The sequence below is a fragment of the Mustela nivalis genome (assembly GCF_964662115.1).
Source record: "Mustela nivalis genome assembly, chromosome: 14".
Classification (NCBI taxonomy): Eukaryota; Metazoa; Chordata; class Mammalia; order Carnivora; family Mustelidae; genus Mustela; species Mustela nivalis.
The window spans coordinates 50066824-50086837 of NC_139033.1; positions in this window are offsets into that span (position 1 = coordinate 50066824).

Here is a 20014-nt window from a genome sequence, read left to right on the forward strand (position 1 = left end):
GCTGTTTTAATACGAAGGAAAATGCTAGAATAGAATTTAAGAATATTAAGAAGGGATTTGGTTTCTGACAGAAATATTAGCTGTAAAGGCCGGTATGAAGATTTTAGAGAAATTTAATTAAAATTTAATCTTCTTTCTAATTAAAGTTTCCTTTAATTAAACTTAAAATTAAATTTGCTTTAATTGGAGGAATTTAAAGGGTATTACCTTTTGAGTGTCAATCATTTTGAAAGAAAAAAAATTATGCTGCTTTGTCTAGTTTAAAATGAGGATTGGTGTCAAATATCTAGAAAAAGTAATAAAAATATTGTGTTTAAATATAAATCAGCCTTCCTTAGTGTTTGGTTCCCCATTTGCCTAGTTCAAAAAAATTTGGCTTTATGTTGTGGCTTCCCTCTATGTGGGGTATCTCTGGAGAAGGTCAGGTTTAGACTCTCAGGGGTCCCAACATGACAGTTATACATTTCTTTTTCCATTCAGTCTCCCTGAGGAGCTACCTCCCTTCTGGCTGCATTGTTGTAAGCCTCCTTCATGGCTTTTTTGGCAAACCTGGTCAGTTGATAAGTCTGGGGGAATGGTTACCTCCTGTTTTTCTCTGGGGCTCTAAATCCCTTTCATCCTCATTCCCTTCTCAAAGCGTTTTCTATATGATATTGTGATTAATAGTAGAGTATTTTCAAGCCCCAAATGTCATTCCTTCAAAAACTGAAGCTAAAATGAGTTAATTTCTTCTAGGATGGCTCCCATTTATGACTTCACCATTTCCAACGATAGCATTCTCATAATTTGCTAAGTCTTTCATGGTAGCCAATGGCCATAGCTTCAGTAGACTCTTTTCTCATTTCTGGATGGCCGAGAGCCATAGCTTCTAATAGATTTTCTCTGCTCTCTATTCTCTCTCCCATCTATCCTGCATGCTTTCGTCATATCATTAGCTAAAAGTATCTCTCCTTGTCTCCTAAGTAAACTCCAAACTTCTAACCCTGCCATTCAAGGACTCGAACAGCTTGGCTTCAGTTTACCTTTTCCACATTCATCTCCCTCAACTTTGCTAACACATTTCTTTTTTTTAGAGAGAGGCAGAGGGGGCAGAGGGAGAGGGAGATAGAGAATCCCAAACAGACTCCATTCCCAGCATGGAACTCAACTGGACTCAGGGCTCCATCTCACAACCCTGAGATCATGACCTGAGCCAAAATCAAGAGTTGGACACTCAACCAACTGAGCTACCCAGGTGCCCCTTTTACTTTTCTTTTTTTTTTTTTTTTAAGAGAATGAAAGAGAGAGGACTTTGCTAACATACTTCATCTGCTCCAGCCATGCTCGTTATTCACTGTTCCTTAAACATACCTCAGGCATTTTGGCTTCTGTGCTTTTTTCCACTCTTCCAGCCTGAAATGTTTTCTCTTTCTTTAAGATTCTGATGAAATTCTAAATTGTTCACAAAGCAACCTCTTACCAATTTGGCCTGGCATGATGGCTTATTGTTCTGTAGCCCTATAATGTTTATTCTGCATACTAATGTTTATATTCTTCATTCCTATGTATCCTATATTTGACAATTTCTGAAGCTTGAAATGTGTTATCTTCCCATTTGATCTCTTGAGCCAGCTGTGACATATGTCTCAAAAGTAATATTATTTATATTTCATATCTGACCAATATGAGGCTCCAAAGAGTTTTGGTTTTCTTGAGATCTCCTAGCTAGTGGTGATAGAGTGAAGATTAGAACTCAGGTTTTCTCCATCGATGCAGTTTCTCAGCAAAATGGTTTTGGCTATTCTGTTCAAATAGTTTAAATGCTTCAGAAGAGAGGACAAAAGCCTTTTGAGAACTCAGATTTGAAAACTGTTAGGATTTGCTGAGCTAGTTATACAGATAATCTTTTGCTATTTTATTCAAACTAAGTATGACACAAAGATCTTTGCAAGAGGATAAATGACTGACTTGTCATCACTGATGGAGAGAGACTACTATTAAGGGCATTTCTCTCTCCTTTTCCTTTCCTCCTTCCCCCCCTTCCTCCCTCCTTCCCTTCCTCCACTTTCCTCCCTCTCCCCCCACTTCTTCCTTCTCTCCTTCTTTCCAAAAAGAACAAATGCAATTGCAGTAAAAGGCACAGAGTGCTACAGGAAAGATAAGTGGTTAAAGCAGTAGATAAAATGAACCAAGCTTTTAGGACAGTTCTTGTGTAGTAGTTGGAGTTTCTGCTTTGAGTGTTGAGCACCTCAGAAACTGCTTTCCTGCTTTTGTCTGGGTCAAGGAGTAGTCTCAGTCAAGGGCAGCCATGGAAAGGCAAAACATACAGGAAGCTAGCCACTGCACCTTGTAGAATAAGGCATCAATCCAACCAGATAGTTTCTCTTGGGGGAATGAATGCTGTGAGTGCACAGGGCTGGTGGCTTGTCTGAGGTCATGGAAAGTCCAGGAGTAGATGAACTGTTTTCTTTGGAAGTTGGAAGCCCTAGGATCCAGAATGACTATACTGCTCCTGAGGCAGTTGCCTTTCTGCCCTGCTTCCCTTTGTGACCTTATAATAAATGATCATCACAGAAGACATCTGAAAATGTCTTAAATCGTAAACACCTGGGACCCTGATTATGTCACTTTATGTCTCAAAATCCTTTAGAGTTTTGAATCCAGTACCTTTCAAATTATGATTGATCAGCCATTTTGAAAACTGCTTGTCACTTACATACATTCCTCTATTAGTTTTCTAGATCAGGAATCAGTAAGCCTTTTCTAAAAAAGACAAGTCAGTAAACAGTTTAGGCTTTTCACAGTCTGTATTGTAACTACTCAGTTCTGAAAGTATCTACAGACAATACAAAATGTACGAGCATGACTGTGTTCCAATAAAACCTTATTAATGAACACTGAAATTTTATTCAAAGTTTGTGTATTTCATATCATTTTCACTTATCCTGATATTCTTTTAGAAGTATTTTTCAATCACTTACAAATGTAAAAACCATTCTTCAGTCACTGGCTGTACAAAATATGTGGTAGGTCAGATTTGGTCCCCCTCTTCCCCTCTCCCTGGGGAACTTTACCATCCCCACTGTCTCCATAGATACTGTGCTCTTATCTCCCTGGGTCTCCTGGGGATACCTCTTATTTTCTGACCTCTGCATCTTTGTTGATGTTGGACTCTCAAACTGAAAAATCTTACCCTTAGCCTGGGTTTGTTGAAAGTCTGGCTATGTTCTAAATCTAGCCCAGAGACAAAATTCAGATTATACTCTGGACTTCCTATTCTCATACTATACTAGGACTAGGAAGTGGTTAAGATTTTGAAATCACACTTCCCTGGGTCTGAATCCTGGTCTCACTGCTTACTAACTCCATCATCTTGGGCAGCCTAATCTTATTAAACCTCATCTGAAAAATGGAGATAATAACAGCACTCAATTCACAGTTCAGAGGGCTATTGTAAGGATAAAATATTATAAGCTAGTAAAGAGCTTAGCACAGTACCTGACCAGGATGAAGTAATCTGTTCATGTTAGCAGTTGTCAGCTCTTTGTCCTGGGTCCTGCGCTTAATGGTATATTGTCCTTCTTCAGTTTCTAGAAGAAACAGTTTTGCCACGAGAGCAAACTCTATGGAATATTCTCTGTTTTAGCAAATGTCTTCATTCTTACACGTACATTCTAATTTCTTCAACTTGGTTTAGAAATAACTTAAAGAAACAAATGTATTTTTTTCTTCCCTTGTCTGTACTCACTTCTACAAAGGAAATGTAATTTTCTCCTTTCTATTTTTTTTAAATTTTAGGTTTGTTATATGTGGTGATAGAATTAATGTACTTTCTCCCTTTAACAAAAATTTATGCTCTCACAGTCTTATCCTACCACCACATCTTGGTTTGGGTACTAGAACCATCAATTTATATCAACCCAGTTCCAGGAATAATGTTGGTTTATTAATTCTTTCTGTAGAGTATAGAAGCAGGGCCAGGAAACTGCAGAAAGAATTTATTTCCTTTCACTTGCCTTTTGATAAAGTGTAAAGAACATCAGGTAATCAGGAGTAGGAGGGTAAGATTTTTTAAAAATTTAAACTCATGTTAATCCATGTCAGATACAAGTTGGAAACAAGTTTAAACTTTTTGAATTCAAGTGTAGTTTTTCATAATCAAGGATATTTGCCTTCTGTGGTTACTTCATCTATCATTTCATTCATTCAGGGCATTTAATGAGCACTTAGAGATCACCTTAGCTAGGCTGTCTAGGGGAAAGAAGATAAATGAGGAATAATCATGATTAACTCAAGTAGCTTCCAGGCCATGAGAGTGCAGAACCATACAAACAATGAACTATAACATCAGGCAGAGTAAAAGGCCTGGGATAGGCACACAACCACTGTATGGTAGGAAGGAGTAGCTAATAGTGATGGTCCAAGATGAAAATGATCCAGAGAAGTGGGATATGTCTGAGGCCTGGTTAAAGGTCTCCCCAGCTAATGGAACAGCATAATGTGAAGGTGTGTGGCAAGCTCGGGAAACAACAACAGTGGTTTGTGTGTGAAGAGCAAATAAGGTGTACAGGGATATAAGGAGAGATGGAACTGAGAAATTTACACCCACCATTGAAAACCTCATTGCGTCTTTCTTAGAAGAAGACTAGGATACCCAACTAAAAGATGATAATTATCTTTTCAATTCAGAAAATGTTTAGAAAACATTATAAAACCAGATATGGAAATACTAAATTCCAAACTTTTCATTGGTGAACTGGGAATTGTGATCACCAAATGCAGTGACTAAGAATGAAGCACACACATTTTGAAAAGCATTGCCTAGTTCTCTGTCTCTGCTTCAAGCCAAAGAATCATAAAAGCTTGGAATAGGGGGTCACCTGGCTGGTGCAGGACAGCAGAATGTGATTCTTGATCTTGGGGTCATGGCTCAAGCCCTGTGTTGGGAGTAGAGGCTTACAAAAAAAAAAAAAAAAAGCTTGGAATACAAAGGAACCGTAAATGGCCTCTGATCCAGTATATCTAGACATTTTCTATGTGAGGATCTCTTAAAAATACCATAAAATTTCCTAGATTCTCCACATAGTACCATACTCTATGATGAAAAAATTCATAATTACAAAAAGCTACTATGAATTTAGTTGACTCTTATTCACCTTTGCATATATATTATGTTGAAGAAAAATTATCATGAAAGTGTATATATAAGTTATATTATTTATTCAGGCTGTAGCCATTGCTAGGGCCCAGTAGATTTGTGATGTTCTTGCATAACTTGAAGAAGTGTCTTCCCATATCCCAGGCCTCTAGGCCTGTCACCTCTGCCGAGTCTCCTAAAGTGATTTGTTGCCTGGTTAGCCAGTGGTACAGTTCAGGTTAGGACTTCAGAAAGATTTGGTTAAATTCAGCTTTTACTGATCAAACATTTCCCATATGTTTAGTATTGTACCAGAAGAGAGAGGAGGTGGGATGCTTACCCTCAAGGAGTGTGTGGCTTGAGTGTTGATGCTCAGTAGTATCCTTTCTACAGTATATTACCTTTAAAATTTCTCTATGAGGATTAAATACCAATTAATGATGTAGATCAGTAAATGGCAAAAAAAGAAAAATTGGAAAATAGTTTTTTGTTTTGTTTTGTTTTGTTTTTTGTTTTTGTTTTTGTTTTTGTTTTGAACCATGGCTTTAGCTTGTGAACCAGAACCTTCATATGCAACACTTCAGTTTTCACATTCTCAGGGGTATAGCTCAGTGGTAGAGCATTTGACTGCAGTTTGCACTTTTTCTGTTCTGCCTCCTGTGCAAATGCCCCGCCCCAGACATCAGGGATACCTTCACTCTGGCTCACCACCAATATCTATAAGGGGTGTTTGGGCAGTAGTGTTACATATTTTCCTCACCAAAGATCACTTTTAATGTTGGTATGTTGGAATTTAAACAGAGTACATCAGCAGTGTTGAATTATCTTGACAAGGTTGGGTCAAGTTTTTAAAGACTCAGCAACAGATGTTAAACAAGACTCAGTGGAAAATCACTTCTAAGTAATTACTGAATCAACAAATTATGCTGTGGTGGAAATGGCATGGGGCTAGGTGTTTGATAACCTAGATTTTCTTCTTGAATTTTAAGTTCTTTTATCTGAATGGTATTTCAAAGTGATAAAGAACATGGTACCCATGAATGAGACAAGACAAATCCCAGCTTTGCTCCTTACAGCTCTACATTCTTGTTCTTTGATTGTCTCTCTGTGTTGGCTTCCTCATCTGTAAATGGCTGTAGTTCATGTGGTAATAGTGCTTAAATCGTAAGCTAGCTAATGTATCTTAAGCACTTAGCTCAATGACTATTGCCTGATTTCCAAAAAAGTTAGCTATTACTATGTGCTACAAAATAATAAAGGTATTGGATTCTCTGACTTTTGGAGCCAGAACAGTGCATTAGGTGGGTTTTAGTTCTAGCTCTGTGACTTGTTAACTGTTAAGTTTTTTAGCCTTATTTCTCTAAACCTTAACCTCCTCTATAAAATGGGGGAAATAATAAGTATTACAATGCTCTGAAGATTAGGCCAATTTCTTATCACATTCTCTGGTACATAAACAATGATTTGTAGTCATTTCCATTTATACTAACATTTAATGATAGTGATTTTTGGACATATTCATGATTGGCAACAATGTCAAAGGTCCAGTGCTAATAGTTTTGAGGAACAAAGTATCCTCTGTCCTTAAAGAATTGACTAGCTAGTTAGGGAGGTAAGAAATACAAATCATCAGGGGCACCAGGGTGGCTCAGTCAGTTAAGGGTCTGCCTTTAGCTCAGATAGTGGTCCCGAGGTCCTGGGATGAAGTCCCATGGGGTGCTACCTTCCCCATGGGGAGTCTGCTTCTCCCTCTGCTCCTCTCCCTGCTCATGCTGTCTTTCTCTCTCTCTTTCTCCCTCTCTCTTTTTCTCTCTCAAATAAATGAAATCTTAAAAGAAATAAGTATAAATCATTAACAATAAAAATGGTATATATATCATGCAAAGATGGGACAAAGCATAATATGATTAACTTCAGTTGTCTTAGGAGTTCAAATAAAGCAGAGGAGCAGAGACCTGTGATTATGTAATAAATGAAGACTCTATCATAGAAATGCATATCTGGGAGATGGCAGCAAGCAAGCCAGATTTTACCCCTTCTGAGTTTTAGGGATTCTTTATCTTGTACACTCTTTGTAAACACTGTATTGTAAGTGGAAAATGCAATGTCTTGAATAAAACTGTATTTAAAATAGGCATCAAAAAATGTACAAAAAATGAATAGCGGGTTTTCCCCTGCTCAAAATCTGAGACTGACAGATGTCCACATTGGGAAATTTGCTGTTACCATGTGCTAACCAAATTGGGCCCTGACCAAACTGAGCTCTTAGAATAGAATGTTACTTCCAGTTTATTTCAGGCACTTTGTGAGTTCGACTTTAATGACCCTGCTGCTGCCTCTCTTGCCATTCCCCGCAGAAGCCATCCTGCCGTCTCCACTCTTGTTTCGGAGTTCTTCCCTTACCGTAGAGCATATATTTACTTTCTTTCAATCTCATTTTGTTGTTCTGACTCTTGGGTGACATAGAACTTTTTTTCACCTCTTTTGGTGTGATCTTTCAGTTCTCTCCCTAACACTACCCCATCTAGATAACTTAGCTCTAATATTAGTAAAATGTTCTCAATTTAAATGCTCAGTCACTAGGTTATTTTTAAAGACTGTATGCTGGGAAAACTGAGGAGGGAACAAGAAAAGGCTGTTGATTTAGAGGAGAGGAATACAAGCCTGTAGAGGTGAATGACTCTGTGTGTCTTGGTGAACTACCTGCCATGTTCCTCGCTGGCAAAGAGGGGAGAAGGGGCAGGAGTCAACAAGAGACCAATTAAAGTCTGACCTCTTCATTGTCACAGGTCCTAGCTGTGGGTATCTGGGCCAGGGGGTGGCCTCTAACTACCTCTCAACCTATGCAACTGGTTTAGAAGCTTCTATTCTGAGATTAGATGAAGGTTGGGGTGGATGGGCATGCTGGAAACACACCGTGGTTTGAGAATGGTTTTCAATAACATGGTCGCCTTTGGAAGCAGACAGTGAAGATGAGTAAAACCTTCAGGGAAAAAACCAAGCAGAAGGTACTAGGAGGAAAAAGTGCAAAGAAGCAGAGTAGGCATTGCCGGTTTGTTTTAGAGAACAAGAGGCAAGAATTTTCAAGGACAAAGGGTGAAGAGCAAAAGGGGAAACAAATACACACACACACACACACACACACACACACACACACACACACACACACATTCCAGGGGGGTTCTCTGATGTTCTGTGCAGCGGGATTGACAGGTCCTTGTCTGCAGGCTGTCTTTGTCATCCAGAATCTATCAAACAGGCAGTTGCGAGAAGGCACTTTTCTGGGATGACAGTGTTAATGATTAAGGACTTTCTTGTTGAGTTTAGCTTTCCTGACAAACTGGTGTTATCATAATTAAATTCACAAACCTCCCTCCTACCTTTCAAATTACCATTGCATGAGGGTTTTTTTTTTTTTTTTTTTTTTTTCTGTTTGCTTCAGTTGCTCTTGGCACTTCTCCTCTTGAACTCCTTCCTCTGAAAAAAATTTCTACAGGCTTCGGGACTTTTTTTTTCCCTGAGAAACTACCTTGCTTTCTTAATCTGGCTGAATAGAAGTTGGTTTGTTAAATATTTCCAACACTATTGTGCTAGAAATTTCTCAGGCTGGCCAAGCGACCTGGTGTCAAAGGTGAACATGATGCAAGGCCACTACCAAATTTTCTGAAATCATATGCCTTGACTCTAAGAGCTTCAACCTTAATCATTAATTAGTTCTGCATTTTGGCCCTATTGAGTAGGCATGTTATAGCATAAATTAGTAAGAATGATTGATGTTTTAATTTTAAAACAAGGACCTTAGCTTCTAGATTTATTTCTAAAGACTTCAGATTTATATCTGTGTACCTTCCAATGTGTTCCTTTTGATAGAATGAGGATGGTTTCTGTGAAGTCCAAACATTTGGGCTCCTGGCCTCTGCTCATTGTAGTTCTCTGCTTTCACTAAGTTTGTCCCAATTCCACCCTCTCTCAAGTACCAAAATAAGGTCTACCTCTTCTTCCTCTTTTTTTTCCTTTTCAAGATATATTTATTTATTTGAGAGAAAGGGTGTGAGTGAGTGTAAGGGGCAGAGGGGGAGAATCTTTAAGCACACTCCCTGCAGACTGGGGAGCCCTTCTTGGGGGGTCTAATTCATGACCCATGGGATCATAACCTGAGTCAAAACCAAGAGTCTGACACTTAACTGAGCCAGGTCTACCAAAGTCTACCTCTTCTAAGACATTTTCTGTGACTTTGCCTGATTTTGACAGGTCATTTTAGATGACTTCCTATCTATTTATCTATCATGGTCTCTTTACCAATTAAATAGAATTTTTTTTTTTAATAGCACTTTTAGATTCACAGCAAAATTGATTGGAAGGTGCAGAGAATTCCCATATACCCCTTGTCTTCACACATGCACCTCATTTATTTTTCACTTATTCAGAACATTCTTTTATTTTTATAGCCTTTTTGTATATATGTAACTTTCATCTACCCATTAGGGAGGGTAGGAGTTCTGTCTCTCTCAGAGTATCCTGGGTATTTCTAGTGCTCAAAAATGCATATTGGTTAGTAATGCTATTATTTTTCCTTAGTCGTAGAAAAGGTAGAAATTTATGGTGTTTTTTTTTTTTTGTTATATCTTGCTTTTCAATGTTTATATTGTTTTCATAATACACTAGGAATATAAACACATGGCTAAATGTTCATAATGTACCATATTTCTATCCACATTCAGTGTTGGGGAGACATCCACGTGGTCTCAGCTAATCATTTGAAACAAAGAGCTGTTTGTCACTAAAGCACCTATTGCCCAAAAAACTGTGTAGTTGATTCTGTTCAGATCCATCCGTCCTTTCCCATCTTCTGGAAAAGGAACATCAACTGATGTTCCACTCATGTTAGATGATGCCTTTGTATACCAATGATTATGCCAAATGAAATGAAAAGTTTCAGAAAGTCTTCTTGATCTCTGCTTCCTCACCTGAACAGGTCTTTTTAATCTATTTATGCTCAGAGTAGAGGAAAACTCACTCATCTAAGAACCTATGACTAAGGGTATTGAAAGGAAACTTCAATAATATGATGCCCTCACAAGGGTAGGATCAGAAATGAACTAATTTTTGAATCTTATGCTCCTAATGGGGTAAAAAAAGAAATTCTCTATGCAGACAGCTCTGTTTTTTTTTTTTTTCAGAGCAGGAGTTCGTGAAGTAAGTCCTTAAAATCACATCTGTTCACCTTATGTGACGGGAAGGAGAGGCGACTTCTGAAGCAGGGTGATTGAAATGGAAATACATTCAAATAAATGGACTCTGGAGCTCCACTTTGTTCTAAATAACCTCTACTGTAAGTGATCAGCTTATTTGAAAGTATGATGGGTGGGCTATCGGGGCAAGGCTGTATCTGATTTTTTTTTTTTTTTAATCATTAGTCTATCTTCCCTTTTTATTCAACCTTTTGGAATAAGGTCTTACACTCAGGGCAGAATAGGGGGTGGGGGGCTGAGCCTTCAAAGGACATTCTGCACATGTTTCTAATGGGTTTTCAAGTGCATTCTTTTCCCCTTGGACTATGTCTCTTTCACAACACCTAGATTTGAAATTTGCTGTATTATCACTAGGTGGTCAGAAACCAAGTACCAAGTACTGATTTGTATATAAGAGGAGAAGAAATTAGATTTTTTTTAAATCAAGAAAGCCATGTGCTCAACACCCTGCGGCACTAACAATTGCACCTTGCGTAGAACAACTGGGTACCATGGTTGAGTGTATCTGAGCTGCATGGGAACAAAGGATCAGTTACAATGATATGTACATATTTGCATATGATCAGCTCAGATTTTTCCTTTATAACCTCTGAGTACACCTTAAATTAGCTTCAAGTTTTATTTAGATAGATCTGTATGTTGTCTCTGTCACCTGAATTGCCTCTTCTATATTTTTGCTCACTTGAGTGTCCTTTTTTCCATTTTTTCAAGCAGAAAGGTAAAGAAAACTTTCTCCTTTATTGAAAACATTGTATATTTTAAGCATTATATTTAGGACTACAATCTGCATCTTATTTTATCCTTTCAGCAACCCTAAAAAATACAGAATTATCCCCATTTTATAGTCAGGAAATTTGAATGAATTGTCCAAATTTATATAGCTTATAAGTGGTAGTATTTAGATTCCAATTCTTTATCAAGGCTCAGTCTTTTTTTCTGAATCTGACCTATACTTTTTTTAAAAAAATCTATGTTTTATATATTCACAGATTTAGCTAGATTTTCAGTTCTAGACAAAGCTGTTTACCCTTCCTCCTTTTGTGCTTTCTTCCCTTCCTCTTCCCTTGTCCTTTAAATTAGGTGCTAGTGGCATAAAATGCAAACAATCTAGATATACAGAGAGCGAATTTCAAGTCTTTCTTTCCTTGTCCTATTCTTTTTCCCATCTCTTGAGGCAGCATTTGCAATATACTGTGTGTCTCTCTAGACAATTGTCTTTATGCTTAGGCATATATGAAAACATATGCATACATATTTATAGTAACATGCATATATTTTTCTATATTTGCACATACATTTATAGTTTGGATTGATATTTTTCTGTAAATGGAATTATATTGCCTATATTGTCATGAGACCTGATATCTTTCATGTAAGATATCTGTTCCAGTATTTGATGCCATAATAAATTACCCCAGAACTTAGTGGCATGAAACAACCATTTATTATGATCATGGATTCCGTGGGTCAGAAATTTAGAAAGAACATAGTGTGGAAGATGTGTCTCTACTTCCCAATGTCTGGGGCCTAGAGGACTTGAAAGTTGGAAGCTGTAGTTATCTGAAGGTTTATTTAGTCATGTGTCTGAAGGTTGATATGGCTGTTGGTTGGGGGCCTCTGTGCGGTGCAGTTTAGGCTCCCCCACAGAATGGTGTTGGCTTCCTCCAGAATAGGTGTACCCCAAAGTAGTGAGAGCCAGGAGGATGCTGTATCTTCTTATATGACCTTGTCTGGGAGGTCACACAGCATCACTTTCACTCAACACTGTAGTCATAATTCTACCCAAAGAGCTGGAACATAGCCCCATTTCTGGTAGGAAAAAAAGTCAGTGTCATTGTGAGAAAAGTACGTGGAATGGTAGATGTCCTTAACTTCCTGTAGGAAAGAAACAACAAAACAAACCATCTGCTACAATAGCTTAAATGTATTTCCATATCAGTCTGGAGTCCTGTATAGTGTTTTTAAATGGCTGCATAGTATTCTGTGTTATACAGATACTAAAATTTATTTGACCTTCTGCCTATTAGTGAACATTCAGATGGCCTCCTTTTTTTTTTTTTTAAAGATTTTATTTATTTATTTGACAGAGAGAGAGAGAGAGCACAAGTAGGGGAAGCAGTAGGCAGAGGAGAGGGAGAAGCAGGCTCCCCGCAAAGCAGGGAGCTCAACATGGGGCTTGATCTCAGGACCCTGGGATCATGATCTGAGCCAAAGGCAGTCACTTAATTACTGAGCCATCCAGGTGCCCCGGCCTCCTTTTTTACTTAACATAAAAAAATGCTGCAGTAAATATCTTCGTTAATGTAATTCTGGGCATCTGTGTATTTCTGTAGATATGTATCAGAGATAGAAATTTGGGGCCAAAATGTGTACACATCAGATAGTGCGAAATTGCCCTCTTCTAAAAGCTGTTCTAAGCTTTGTCTCAACAGGGTATAGATGGCTTATTTCCCTATATCCTTATGAGGAAAAATAGTGATTTTTGCATATATGTAGTACAAAACAGATTCTATAGGTTGTTTTTAATTTTTAGTTTGCATTTCTAGAGAGATTAAATATTTTCCTCTAACTTTGTGCTTATTTTGTGAATTGTCTATTAATATATTTTGGCCATTTTAAAAATTGTAGATGGAAATAATTTTTATATATTACAGATATTAATCCCTTCTTTGTTATATGTATTGTACTTGACTCTAAGTCTCTTACTTTTCTTCCCCTAATATCTTAAGAGGGTTTATGAGTTGTGCAGTCATGTAAGTTGTGATGTTCTCCTCTATGCTTTCTGAGTTTACTCTTACAAAGGGAAATCTTTCCTACCCCAGTATTCTTCTGTATATTCTTCCAGTGTTATGTATGGCTTTGTTTTTATATTTTTTTAATATATTTTTAAAGATTTTATTTATTTATTTGACACACAGAGATCACAAGTAGGCGGAGAGTCAGGCAGAGAGAGAGAGGAGGAAGCAGGTTCTCTGCTGAGCAGAGATGCGGGGCTTGATCCCAGGACCCCGGGATCATAACCCAAGCTGAAGGCAGAGGCTTTAACCCACTGAGCCACCCAGGCGCCCCATATATTTTTATATTTGATTCTTAATCCATTTGCATCATATATAAGTGGGGAAAGTAAGTAATCAGAAAAGACCTCAAGCTTGTACCTACTGGTACATGTTTTCTCTCGAGTCATAAATGCTTAAAAGCTTCATACCTAAGTTCTTGCTCATTTAATACTTATTTTTCTTTTCTTCTCAGAAAATAAATTTAGTGGTTAGAAAGGGAAACGCTTTTGGTGATGTTTTTAAAGGTTAGGGATGTTGGCATTTTCATTTTGAACATGCATATTGTTATTTTTTAAATTTTTAAAATTTTTATTTAAGTTCCATTTAGTTAACATACAGTGTAATATTAGTTTCAGGTGTACAGTGTTGTGATTCAACACTTCCATACATCATGTAGTGCTCATCACAAGTGCACTCTTTAATCCCCATCACTTATTTTACCCATCCCCCCATCTACCTCCCCTCTGGTGACCAGCAGTTTGTAGAACCTGCAGATCTTTATAAGAAGCTGGCTGAAGAAGGCGTGGTATTTGAGTAAGGAAGACACTCACTAGCACAACAGTGATACCTCTGCCCATCAACCATTATTAGGAGGTAATGTCCAGTCAGGGCTGATGGTTCAGATACCCCATTTATAGCCTCAGTGCTTTAGGTCTGAATTATCTTTTACCAGTTTGTGCTAGGAATAGAATGTTCTAATTTCTATTCTGGAGTCCCATTTCACTGTTCTGAGTTATCCTTTCAGTTTTTTTGTTGACATCAATAGGCCCTTGAGAGAATCACAAAAAATCTCTAATAAGGGTTAAAATCTCTTTATAATCAGGACCTTTAACATTGTTTTCCATCAGGGAAATAAGAACTCTGTTTTGTTGAATGTGAATGTCATTTTAACAAACATCTTCTGAGCAGTGTTGTTGTCCTTGCATCATCATGGGAAAGGTGGTTTCTCCTTCATAAGCCATACTCATTCCCTAGTGGGGCTCAGACTGCTTCTTCTGAGGGAAGTTAGAAGGCTAAGTGGTAATCATAGCCATGGATCTCTTAGTACATGCCTGAAGTTTCACATATACCTCTACCACCTTTCTAAAGTTGCCATTAATATCCTTATTTTCAGTCCCAATGAGTAAGGCTCTGAAGCTTAAATAGTGTGACCTAAGACATGTAGTGAGAAAATATCAGAGGTAAAACTCCAAGTCAGTTCACTGTATTACATATTGCCTCTCCTACTCATGGACTTGGAAATTGTTATCTCATGCCTATAAAAATGAAAATGATATGGAATAGCTACTGAACACATCATTTTAAACTTTTTACATACAATAACTCAGTCAATTTTTATAAGTTAACCACATGAGGTTGTCATTATCTTCATTTGCAGATGTGAACCCAGAAATTAAGCAGCTAGCCTAAATTTTCTTAGCTATTAAGTAGTAGAGTGGGATTCCAAGATAATATGGTTCAAAAATATAAAGTATTTAATGGAGTGGGTTAATTCATGAATTATAGCTCTGTAAACTATTATTACAGGGATGTTGATCTTGAAGTTATGCTGTTACACTGTGTTATTGTTATAGTTCCCCTCCAAATGCCCCACAGTGCTGCTCTTGGAGGCAGAGTTCTGGCCTGGATGGATCCAGTATGTCAACTGATGTGCATTATTCAGTTCTGAAGTTAATCATAAATCTGAACAGAGGAGTCTGGTTAACTCACCCACAAATCTGCTTCATCTTGAACAGCAGGATTCTCACCCCTTCTGAAGTATCTAATTAATCTGCCTAGTCTTCTCACTGTGGCCAGATGAACACAGCCTTGGCAGAGCAGAGAACCACCTCCAGCCTCTTGGAATGTGGGAAGGAGACAGGGCACCCTGGAAAGGACTTGTTTTGGAGGTCATCAGAATTATTGGCAAGCAATTTCTCTAACAGAGGGAGGGAATTTGGAATTCAAAAGTTTCTCCATTCTAATACTGCACACATTATAAGGAGGTAATGTCCAGTCAGGGCTGATGGTTCAGATACCCCATTTATAGCCTCAGCATGGGAAAGGCCCTGAGGCAACACTACTGCTGTCAACTCAACTTGTGAAAGAAGCTGTGGAGGAGCAGTTACAGGATGTTGCTTCTGGGGAAATATCTCCAACTGCAGACATCTGGTTCCAGAATGAGTGCCCATAGAAGAGCAGTGAGTCAAGGCAGTGACAGGAGCCATTTTTCTGTGGCTTCTGCCCCACGTTCTTAGAATCATAGCCTTTCAAAGCCAGAGTGGCTGTTGTCCAGAAATCTCCACCTGGGGAGGAGGAGAAGTTCTGAAAAATCAGAAGTTCAAAAAAACCCAAACAGGTTGTGTAAGTTTGTATAGGAATTAAGTGTAAAAGTAGACAAGGGACCCAGCAGGTGCTCAATAAGATTAAACTACCAGTTTTAACAAAAGCTTCCTGAAGGATCAACTCTGTTCTGCATCAGTCTTCCATTGTTTAAAAAAATTTGAACCCTGCTAATTATAACATAACAAGTATTGATTGGTATTTGAAATCGTGGCCCTGGGGCGCCTGGGTGGCTCAGTGGGTTTAGCCGCTGCCTTCAGCTCAGGTCATGATCTCAGGGTTCTGGGATCGAGTCCCGCATTGGGCTTTCTGCTAAGCAGGGAGCCTGCTTCCCTCTTTCTCTCTCTGCTTGCCTCTCGGCATACTTGTGATCTCTCTCTGTCAAATAAATAAATAAAATCTTTAAAAAAATAAATAAAATCATGGCCCTGTGATATAACAAGGCTGTTAAATATTATCTGATTTGTTAAAGATTAAATTATATCCAGCAGAATCTCTGGGTCAAAATACATTTTTTTTTCCTGAAGATTTGTAATCCCTGTAGAGCGCAAAATAATTCAGTTAATCAAAGTCTGATGACTAAAACAGTCCATTTCAAGCAAATTGTGCAAACAGTGAAGTTTGTTAAATTTAACCTACATTTGGGATCCTCTGTTAGATGACATATGCACAAGATGGAATAAATCTGGACACTTGTACCATATTCTTTCTTACAAAGAGACCTTCTTCAGGTATAACCATTGATATTAAAAAAGGAATACATGTGGCTTAATTGGTTTGGATATAAATTTGGTTCTAACAATGGCCCAAAATAAAATTGGGTAAAAGTATGTAGAAATCAGTTTCTCCTGTGCATGAAGGGCCAAGCTGGTCTAGAGGTTTTAAATGCTCGTAAAATTATAAGGTGCCTAGAAAGGTTGAGAAAAGTCCTTATGATAGAGCTATATTATTGGGAAAGATTTTTTGCTCCTCTCACCTACAACATGTATCCTTCATCCACATATTTCCAGCCAGCTTTCTATATTTTCATTACTTCCACAGGAAGAGACTTTACCCTTTTCTTGAGGGCACAATCCAGAAGTTGCCAACGTCAGTTGCATTAATATTCCATTGATGAGAATCTTGCCATGTGGTTGGGAAAGGTAGTCCTAGCTAGATGGCCAGTTGCCCTGCTGAAAATTCAACTGTCATGTCAGAAGGAGAGAATAGATAATGAGAGATGATTGGCAGTCTTCCCCATGAGACTCTATTAACTAAAAGTTATGGGTATTATTTCTTTTTTCGTGTCACTGACAGCTTCTGAGTATAGGCCATATAGCTGTCTGTTAGCATAATAGAGATATCTGTGCAACTGGCCCTTGTTCTGATTCCATGGCACTGAATTCAAAATGTACTTGGAATAGACTATACTATCTTAGAGGCTGAGAGAAGTACATGAAAAACTGTGCTTGAGGGTCTGTATAGTCCTGCATTGAACCCTGTAGTCATGGTACATGGACATGATCCATGATTGCTGTGTGTATCTGACCCAGATGATGTGATCTGTTTGTATCTACCTGCTCCTACTGAGAGTCTGGTGGGACTCTTTTACTGACTCAGGTGTCACTACTCATGGTTGCGTACCCTGTTAGTTGAAGTTCTGAAACCTTATACTTCATGTATGTTGCTGAACTTTCTGCCCTGGGTCTTGAAAATGGTTACTACCTCCTGTGTCCTTTGGTTAAGTGCATTACTGCGGATTCTCCAGAGAAACAGAACTATATAGATATATTTATATCTATATAGATATAGAGAAAGAGATTGGATATACAGATAGATGAATATATATAGAGAAAGGACAAGTCCCATGAATGGCCATCTGCAAGCTGGAAGCTTGAGAAAGTGGGTCATCTTGTTCAAGTCCTAACCTAAAGCCCTTAGAACCAGGGGAGCCAATGGTGTATGTTCTGGTCTGAGTCTAGAGGCCCCAAGAGCCATGAGTAGAGATGTCCAAAGGCAGGAAAAGATGGATAGCCCAGCTCAAGCCAAGAAATAAATTTGCCCTTATTCTGCCTTTTTGTTTCATTTAGGCCTTCAAATAATTGGATGATACCCACTTACACTTGTTGAGGGTATCTTCTTTAGTAAGCATATCCACTGAAGTGCTCATTTATCCTGGAAACACTCTCACAAACACACCCAGAAATAATTTTTTTTACCAGTTATCTGGGCATCCCTTAGCTCAGTCAAATTGACACATAAAATTAACCATCACATTAAGTAAATCTGTTCTGACCCAAGTGGTGTCTGTCAAATGTCAATCTCATTTGTCAAGACTTTCTATGTTCATTTGCACAGGTTTTTGTTCTTACAAAAGCGTTGGTGGGAGGGAGCTCACAGTGTGACTTTCTAAGTACAACTCTGAGTCAGGTGATCCTAGGGTTCTCTCTTTTAGTTTCTCTGTGGAGCAGACTTCTGTATAAACTCTAAGGACAGGAGCAAGTCTGCCTGTCTCAGCCTGCATTTAATACAGGATCTGCCATAAAGTAGAAGCACAGGAAATATTTGTTTATTGAATTTATAGTACTCAACTATAAGAACATTAGAGAAGTTATCCTGGAGCAGTATTAATGCCCTTTTTGTTTCTGAACAAGGATTTGACTTCATAGACCCTAACGTTCCCTTAACATGGATGTTAGATTTATCCCTTATCTGTCTAAACTTTGCCAGAAGCCTATTTATACAGGTAAGGATTTTTAGTGTGTTTTGTTTGAAAAAACAATGCTGATTAACCCAGTATTCTTTTTACCCCAGCATTTTGACAGTGATGATATTGGAACTCTGTGTGAGTAAATCAGAATTCTACCAACTGATACATTCTAATCAATGAATTTTTACTGAGAAAGATTTTTGAGAGAGACCTCAAAACAATTTAATACCTTGGTCAGTTTTCTATAGAGTACAGCTAAGCCATTTACTTTTTCCTTATTTTTCTAGTTCTGTTTTATTAAAACTATTTTCTTCAGGAACAATTTTCTTTTTTTCTTTTTTTAAAGATTTTTTATTTATTTATCAGAGAGAGAGGGGGACAGAGAGCAAGCACAGGCAGACAGAATGACAGGCAGAGGCAGAGGGAGAAGCAGGCTCCCTGCCGAGCAAGGAGCCCGATGTGGGACTCGATCCCAGGATGCTGGGATCATGACCTGAGCCGAAGGCAGCTGCTTAACCAACTGAGCCCCCCAGGCATCCCCAGGAACAATTTTCTATGCATAAAGTTTATAATAATGATTTGCTTCATCAGTCATCTATAAAAAAAAAAAAAAATCTTGCAATAATGCTTTTCCAAGTCTGAATTTTCTTTATGGCAGTTATTTCTACCATGTCCAATTTTCCTGGATCAGATTCTTCAGATCAAAATTTGGGAAAGAAAATTAGATTCTTCTGTCAATTTTTAGTCAATAACACACTTTTCTGTAATGTAGTTATGGCCTTGTCAGTTTTATTTAGCAACCATTTTTTCTACTAAGTCCAATTTTTCTTGGTCAATTTTAACAGTTTGGAACTTATTAACATGGTGGGATTTTTCAGTTTATTTTCTTTTAATTTTGTTGTGTGCAGTGTTAACCTTTTTCAATTTTAACTTTGTTGTTGTTGTTGCTTTTTTAGTATTTATTTTTGGAACAAAAATCCATGATAGGTGAAAGGTATTATATGGTAGTCAAATGATGGGGTTAAAATGGTAGCATTCTACCTCACCTCCAGCTCTGATGGAGAAATAGGGGTGGTCTTTCTTACACAAGGCTCATGGTAATTATTACTTTATGAGTTTCTGTGTAGCCATCCCTGAAGACAGAACTGGAAATACTCAGACCAAGAAGATGATTTTATTTCAGAATAAGAAAAGAAAAGTCTATCAACTGAAATGGTGCAAGTTGAAATGGAGTTGGTGAGCTTTCCCCTAGTACTTAAAAATTTGGGTAACAGTCTGTCAGAGATGCCGTTGGGTTTTCTGTATGTTCTTAAAAAGCTCATATAAAATAATATTTTATCAATTTATATTGCATGTAGTTTAAGGGCAGATTTGAGTTTTCTCACCTTTTAGCCTCCATCTTTTAAAATTGTAGACAACTAATTGGTTTAATCTAAGTCTTTTATGATAGGTCCTTGTTTTCTCTGCTGCTCCACTTCATCTTGCCCCAACCCAAACCTAGATCCTGTCCTTGGATCTTTGGAACGTTGCAACTTCTACTTCTACTTCTGTGTCTGCTTCTGCCCCACCTTCCCTTGGC